Genomic DNA, 8,797 nt, shown 5'->3' with positions numbered 1-8,797 from the left:
TTACAGTCCAAAAACTGTCTTATTGTCAGATACTGTCTTAACTTTCTTAGGGAAGAATATATAAATATACGAATTTTTCGGCTATGATTTGGGTGAAATAGCACAAGTAAGAGTAATTTACATTTTTTTTAAGGTATTTTCTTAACCAACATCGTAAATATCGATCAGAAAAGAACACTGAAGTTTAACTAAGACCCCCTTAGCCCGTCAAAACGAAAATGAGACATAGTTTCTGGTGGTGTCTGACAGATTTTCCACTCAGCGTGAACGCTGGTATGGAAATGCTATAGCTGCAACAAGAGTGGATGATGTGCTGACCAATAAAAACCAATATTGGACTGAAGCAGGGCTGTGTCGTATCACCATGGCTGTTTCACCCTCCCATGATCAAAACAATTGTAGAATTATAGTCCAACAAAGGAGAGATGATTCTACTCAAAGTGAGTCATAGGGGTTTTGTGAGAGTTGAGAGTTAATTTCGTGGGTAGCTAGGGGAGTAGGCTGTGGGACCCTGTCCCCACCCCCAATTTCTTTATGAATAACTTGAACGGTAAAGTACCCATTTCGTCTTTTGTGTGTGTGTGTGTATATATATAGATAGATAGATAGATAGATATACAGATAGATAGATAGATAGATAGATGGATAGATAGATAATACTCAATCACCTGTAAATGTCTGCTTCACGGGTTGCTTCCTGTACTGTTTAGAAATAGATACATCTTTTTATTTTTATTTTATTTTTTTGTTAGTCAAGATACTGCTAATATACTTCCCAATTAGCTGTGTCTCGTGAATTATGACCACAAAAATTCAGGTCTAAGATAATTCCGGCTGCTTCCCTGGTTAATATTGTCACCTTTAACGCCCTCAGGATCGAAACAGTTCTGGTATCCTATTCCAGAAAACAAGGAGAGGATTTTATTCAGCAGACAGTACATCATATGTATATAGATATTATACTATAATGGGTGGAAGAAAAGTTACTGGGAAGGGGGATAGTCCAAAAACTAAGGAGGTAATGAGTAGTCAGTGAATATGAATCACGGTGAGTGAAAGTTTTGAATGGTGTAGGGTTACAAGAGTGAAGACTGTGGGCTGTATGGAAATACTCTGCAGTATTGATTCATTTATTGCGTTGACTTCTCACACACTTTGTTCCTCCTACCATTAGAAGCTTTTTCTCTGTAAATGAGATCTCTTCGACTGACGAGGTTACAGATGATGCTGATTAACCCTTTGAATGTGATGATATCTTTAATTTATTCTTGCCAGACAGTTCGGTTTAGCTTATTCTTTCAGTCTGAGTATTTTTTTTAAATTGCATTCTTATTGCCGCTGGATAATTTCATTCAGCTATGGGAGACTTTTGTAACTAGAAGATTTAGATATAGCCTTAACTGAGTCTTTTTCAAGAAAGCTGAAAAAAATGTCGAACAAAATCGCACGATGTTAGCTTCATTGAAATTTTAAGTCATTGTAGTGAAGGGGTAAGGAAAAACCCTCAGACTAATGGAAATATGAGCTGAGATTGCACGACAGGAAACGAGCAGAAAGGACAACAGGATTACTTGTAACTCCCGGCTCACCTGGACGTGAATCCAGTGGACTGCAGGGCGAAGTTGCTCTCCTCCAGCAGTCCATTATCTTCATTTCTGAAGATAAGGGGGGAAGCAGAATAATGGCTGTATAACTGAACAATGGAGATGCTTGGCCATACTGGTGTCACCACGAGCTGGCGTCCCTCTTCAGTACCATGTAGGAATATGAAAGAGTTCAATGGCATCTCTTAGTCCCTCTTCACTCAACCTAGGTTTCTCTCTTTTTTTTTTTTTTTTTTTTTCACGGCACAAAGTAGGAACAGAGTTGCTGAGCTTTATCTTTTTAAGTCTTCTTTACATGTCAGGGAGAAACAGAATAAAGGAGAATATGATGGAGGGTGTTATGTTGTTGGACACAGCATTGTTACTGTGTATCCCCTGGCACTAAGGAAATGCTAAAGAGAAATTTTATTACTAAAAAAAGTTCACTGCAGGAATTTGACTTTAGTATGAATATCATTCACGCATTTCTTCTGAACCATTTTTACAGGATTTTCCAACTGAGCAAATCTTCCTATTAGTTCATTAATTTACAAGTAAAAATTTACAAGTTCTGATTTAAAGATACACATTTTGCTATCATACACATATGACCGTGAATGTAATCGTATTGATAATGTTTATACAAATACAGTAATTAATATCCTTTGTTTATTTATCACATGTACTTGTTGATAATAAAGGAGAAAGCGTAAAAAAGAGAGAGTAAATCTGTTCGTTTCAATAAATCAACACGAATCTCATATCTAGAACAATCCTGACCAAATACTTCTACACCGCTGTCACTCTGCCACCTTCCACCTTACCACATCATTCACACCATCACATCACATTTCCATCACAAATACCAGGATCCCTGATTGATTCAATTTCTTCCTCCTGATTCCCCTCCACTGATCTCCACTCTCACACCCTGCTACATATTCAGTCTCTGGAATCTCTTTCGTTGTCTTCGCTATCGTTGCATAAAAGCCTCAATCCACACTTTGGGCACCTTGGTCTTAGAAATAATCGCATTTCACCAACATAGAAGTATCAAACATCACCTTCCACAACTGTGAGCAGTGTTGCGTAGCCTGTTGTCCTTCCTACCTGTTTTACACCAACAGCTCTAGGTATTCCTTTGACATGGAACACTTTGTAGTACATCTGCCTGAGAGCTATACAGTATTTGCATAATACACCTTGACATATTTTTACTTACATTTTTTAAATAATAGTTTCAGTAAGTAACATACAGTGAGTAAAGAGTAAAATAAAAGACTGAGGAAGAGGCTAATCGAATGCTACAAAACAACAGACAAAACAGTCCAGGGCAAACGACAACAATCTTTACTAATATTCTCTTCAAGAAAAACTTTCTAGTATCATTTTCTTTTATTATGGCACAGTGACGACTGAGTATGACCATGTGAGCTGAAGTGCAGGGTATCTATCGCTTGACAAGCGTTTTTTTTTTTTTTTAATGATAAAAATAGAGGCTATTTTTAAAAATGATTGAGTGTTCCTGTTTTTCTAACGAGGGCAGGAGGAGGCCTATCTATTTTATTACAAAATGAATTTATGGTGGCTGCAGTGTCTGAAAAATGAACCCCAGTCTATGACGAAGCCCTCCAGTTTTACGTGTGAAATCTGTCACATGAGAGATATTATTCTGGTGAGGAGGAAAGACGTGAGGCTATCAATGGGGTCAAAGCTTTGGTTTCATGGAAGTGTTTGACGCCGTTGCTAGTTCCTTTGAAGTTATTGAGTGCTCGTCAGACGTAGGTAACTGAGTAAAATACAATATGCAATATAGGAAAATTTGGAACAGTAATTACCATAATTGCATTTTACTGAAGCAAACATCAAGCTTCATACATGTACTGATATACTGTAACATCCAACTACACCAAGGACATCCACTCCCTAATACGTCAGTGTACTCAGAAATTCATTGACCAACACCCATAATATATTGTATTATCCCTGACAAGTCAGGAACGACAGGCGTGTTCCCAAGCCACCACCAGGACTTACTTGATCACCAGGACTTACTCGAACACACACAGACACTACCAGCACTTACCAAAATACACTTCAAACATAACCAGCACTAAACCAAATACCTCCGCACACCACCGCCAGCACTTACTCACACACAATCAGCCAAATCCCTTTCAATATTCTCACTCGGCATGATCCATTACAGACCACACTCAGTCCCAGGAAAATGGAAGGGCTTGTTATACGTAACACTATGGTTGTGTTCCATCATACACATAGATTCTTAGTGATAAATGATATTAAGCATGAACAATGTAAATAAACAGCAATGTAATTATTTTCATATAAGGACAATAAAAATATAAATCACCATGAAAAAATTAAACCGCAATGTGTTAGCTATGCGTATATCATAATGTTATCGTAGAGTTCTACACGGTGATCTACAACCCTGAGACCCGTCATTAATTCTTGTATATATATTTCTGTTATTAACGAACCACTTTGGATGAAATTTAATACTTATTTGCTTCAATTCATTAAAATGCACCCACAGTTAAACCAAGTTTTGAATGCGAACTCATTTATTGTTTAAACATAATTATGCTTGGTGTTCCGTACTAGCGAATTTTCGGTGCAACTTTCCATCTGGAATGGCTGCGGTCTTCCTCACAGTGTTTTTTTTTCGGCTAATCAAATGTGGAGGGCATGTTTCTAAATCCTTTTCCCTTAATATGTTTCCACAGCAAGGAAAAAATATATTTCTTGTTAAATGAGGATAATTTAAATACGTCGTCACTTATCGAGTGTCGTGGTCATTGGATAAATGCATTTGAACAACGGATGTCCACTAAGTTTCACTGGTGAGAGAGCAGCATTCCATTTCCGGCATCTGTCTCTAAGTTCGAAGATTGGAGAATTTCTCAAAAGCAGTGTATGTTTAGCATAGCCTGGAACATAGTTTTCCTTAAGCCCGTTCAATAATAACAGATTTACTGATGTTATCCTAGGGCCTCAGAGTAGTGAAACACTCTGTATTTACAGCTCAGCAGAGTCTTCTTTCAGGTAAGCACTTTTTGCTCAGAGGAGTAGTTTTGTTACCGTGAACGCTCGTCTGCTGTGTGTTGATCCTTGTTTATGACAAGGAAACCTAAGGTTGTTTACCCTCTCAGGCGCTGGTGGTTCGAGACGTTAGATTGTTTAACAACCTGCAAAGCGCATCATGACACGAATCGGATAATATATATATATATATATATGACACACATTGGCGGGAAACTTGTGTCGTCCTTTGTTTGACACGATGTGCATCATGGTGCGTTGTACAAAATGGTATTCAACAACTCGATTGGAGTCCGTGCATGAAAGGGTTCATATGTTTGCAAATATTGCTTTAAACATGGTGTTTGATTAAGCTTTTTTTTTTTCTAATCAGTTCTCGTCTGTTGTTTGTTGATCTTTCATTTAGGTAAGCCAAAAGAAAATCTTAGTTTGTTCACATTTGCAAATATTTGTCATACTTTTGGTGTCTAACAATGCATCGTGTGTGTGTGTGTCTGTAGGGGTGTTGGGGGGTGGGGTGGAGGGCAGAAAGGGGGAAATGCTGTATTTACTTATTACCTAATCTTCATTATACATAAGCTCAGATAGTCTCATGTAAAGTGTCATGAAAACAGTGTCTTAACTATGAAACAAAGCCAGACGTAAGTATAATGTTTTACACACTTTGTGGTATATGAATTAGACATGACAACCCATGTATATGAAACTGCAGTATATTTTGATTACATGTTAACTCATGATGATGCATACGTATTTTTTTTTTATGCGAAGAAGAAGGAACCAAAGGCCATGAGCCCGCAATAAGAGTTCCCTCCAAGAGAAAAACAAAATACATGACAGCCAAATTCAAGATCTGTTCATTTCGAGATGCCTGGACACACTGCGTTTGAAAGACTGGAGATCATAGCTAACAGGAAATACAGACAGAGGGAGACAGTTCCTGAATTGACCTGTTGCATAAATGAAGGACTGGGAGTAACGGTTAACTCTTGCATTAGAGAGTTGGACAGAAAAGGGATGAGAGTTTGCTGCTACACGGGTGCTACACGCCCGTCATAGAGGTGGAGGAATGCATGCAGACAGTTCAGAGGAGCAGTGACCATTAAAGTAGCGACAGAAAAGAGATAAAGATACAACAGTGTGGCGAAGAGACAGAGGTTGAAGGGAATCAGTATGAGGAGGAGAGTTAATGACACGAAAAGCCTGTGACTTCACCCTATTAAGAAGAGCTGTATGTGGGGAGCCTCCCCACACATGAGAGTTGTACTCCACACAGGAGTGGATAAAACCCCTGTATAGAGTCAACAATTGTGCAGGGGCAAAGAAAGAACGGAGTCGGCTTAGCACACCCAATCTCTTGGAAGCAGATTTTACAAGAGATGTAATATGATCTTCCCAACATAAGTCCCGAGGAAATGAAACCCCAAGCATTTTCAAGGATGATGCAAGATTAAGCTGAATATTATTAAACATTAGTGGCTATACCTGTGAAAGGTTTTGAGGGGTTGATAGGTGTAAGAACTAGTCTTAGATGCATTAAAAACAAGATTATTTTTACCCCAGTCAGAGACACGAGCCAAGTCAGACATTAGGTGTGCCATAGCCTCATCCCTTTTTTGTTGAAGTAACTGCTGAGATGGGCGTTGCGGGAACCGAATGGAAAGGCCCATCAGCATATGAGTGGATAGGGTTAGATGTACAGCTTAGAAGGTCATTGATGAATAAAAGGAAGAGAGTTGGTGATAGGACAGAGCCCTGCGGAACACCACTGTTGATAGATCTAGGAGAAGAACAATGGCCGTCTACAACAGTGGCTATAGAACGACCAGAAAGGAAGCTAGCGATGAAGACACAGACAGAAGGATAGAAACCGTAAGAGGGCAGTTCGGAAATTAAAGATTTATGACAGACTCGATCGAAAGATATTTAGTGATATAATAGTGATAAAAGTTGACTAAACCCTATTTCCCAGTATGTTATTCCCAACAATTTCTACCTGACAGTAATACATGGCAGCCCAAAGCACTCATCCCCATCACCGTCTGGCCTGACACAGTTGCCAGACTTGTGAAGCTATCCCTGGTGCTCTGACTTATCTATTTGAATATTTACGGAGTTCGGAACGAAGACACGACTTTTTTGGCTGACTATACCTGCCGTGGCTCAGTGGGTTAGAGTGCTCCGCTTTGACCAAAGGGTCGGAGGTTTGAATCCACCCAAGAGTCATTGGGAGATATCAGGAAGGGCATCCGGTAATGCTACACGCTCCAATCTAAAGTCCTTTACCCAGGGGCAACGCCTTAGCCAGTAAAACCATTTTCTTTTTTTCTAACACCAGTTTAAGTGACTTCTCGGCTAATGAAACAAACACAGGACTGTTAGATTTATTATTTCTATTAAGCAAATCATCTGGCTCCAACCCGAAGCAGTGCCTGTTTTTGCATCCGCAGCAATGAAAATGATTTAATGATACTGAAGAATATAAATATATATATATATATATATATATATATATATATATATATATATATTTATATATATATATATATATATATGTATGTCACAGGGTTTTTGTGTTTTTAAAAATTAAATAATGGTTATATGTTTTGCTTGAAAAAAGAGACAATGAATTGACTTGTGAAAATCAAGCAGAAAGTTTTACTTTAAGCCAGCTTACTTCGCCGATTCTCTAAGGACGAGAATTTATAAACTTCCTCAACAGTACACAGCAGAGACTAAATACTCACACGTGCTGTTTGTTAGTACTGTTAGCCTCTGGAGAAAGTGACTCCAACCCTGACAACCAATAACTAATGCTATTAATGATAAACAGGTTCTTTCCGGTGCATTAACTCCAGGCTGGCACAACCAATTTAAGCTTAATACAAGAGGACTGGCCTAAGTACCAGTTATGAAAAATACAAGCGTTAGTGCCTGCTAGAAGTGGCAACTAAAATAAGCTTAATGTGGAGAAATAAAACACGAGTTTACATTACATTAAGCTCAAATAAAAGAACTGTAAATTTGTTAATTACAATGAAATAAATTTTACTACATGAGTTTCGAATGAATTCAAAATAAGGAGAACACACTCACTCGCTCACTCAAAAGCTAAACTCTTAAGCCTAGGAAAAAAACAAAAGGAAAATAATACTGGTCAGTGGGGTGGGCTAAGCGGAATGACTGGGCGTCAGCACGTAGGACAGATGCTGCAACTACATTGAACCTCTACGCCGATTCACACTGAGTGGAGATTTCTGGGACTCGCCATACACAAACCTTCTCTCATGACGTTCCAATCCTGACTGACTACAAATTATGAGAGAGGGGTGAGGGCCGGCTGTGCTTGGTAATGGTCAACGGAAATAATGTGAGCGATACACACTCACAATGAATCACTCAGCGAAGGTGCTAATGTCGAGCGCAAGGATGATCACTTATGAAACAGTGAAAAATGTTCTGAAAACCGTCCCAATCGAGTAAATGCGTGGGCGGTTGAACTGAGTGATACTTATTGGGAATTCCGCTAGAATTCGCAGTTTCCCACCAAAGTACAATGTCACAAATTTGTTTAGATACAGAATCGCACGAATTCGTGCCATTACGCCTCATCAAAGTCAAATTTTTCTTATGAAAAATTTTATGATATAGACACATGGAAATCCTAACCCAGTCACACAAGATTCACACTGTGATGTGTGTAGTACCCTGCTACAGGAGAAAATCACAGTCGCCCATGAGCATAAAAACCTCGTATTTACGTTAATAGAAGCAAGCTTGAGGAAAAAACTCTGTGACGACGGCAAAAAATCCTGTACTCAGGTCAACTGAGCGAAAAGTTCGCTACATTAACATTAACAACTAATTGTTATGTAGTGAGATGTATGTATTACACAGTGTAGGTGTGACAGTTGTGGTGTAACTGTACCTACGTGTAAAATTACATAATGCAAATCAATAGTAAATAATGACGATGACGCAGAGGAGAAGAGGCGGCAGCATGCATCAGGGATGATCAGCTGTTCTGCACGACAATGCTGCACCCGCCAGCTGCACCTGCGAAAGCAATCAAGGTGGAGCATCAAAAGTGACATTTCTCTCTCTGCCTAGCAATCAGTACTTATGTTACAAAAAGTACACTATTTACA

Source organism: Coenobita brevimanus, chromosome 23 (genome assembly GCF_032717465.1).
Source record: "Coenobita brevimanus isolate Jiangsu-jjx chromosome 23, ASM3271746v2, whole genome shotgun sequence".
NCBI lineage: Eukaryota > Metazoa > Arthropoda > Malacostraca > Decapoda > Coenobitidae > Coenobita > Coenobita brevimanus.
This window is presented reverse-complemented; position numbering follows the sequence as displayed.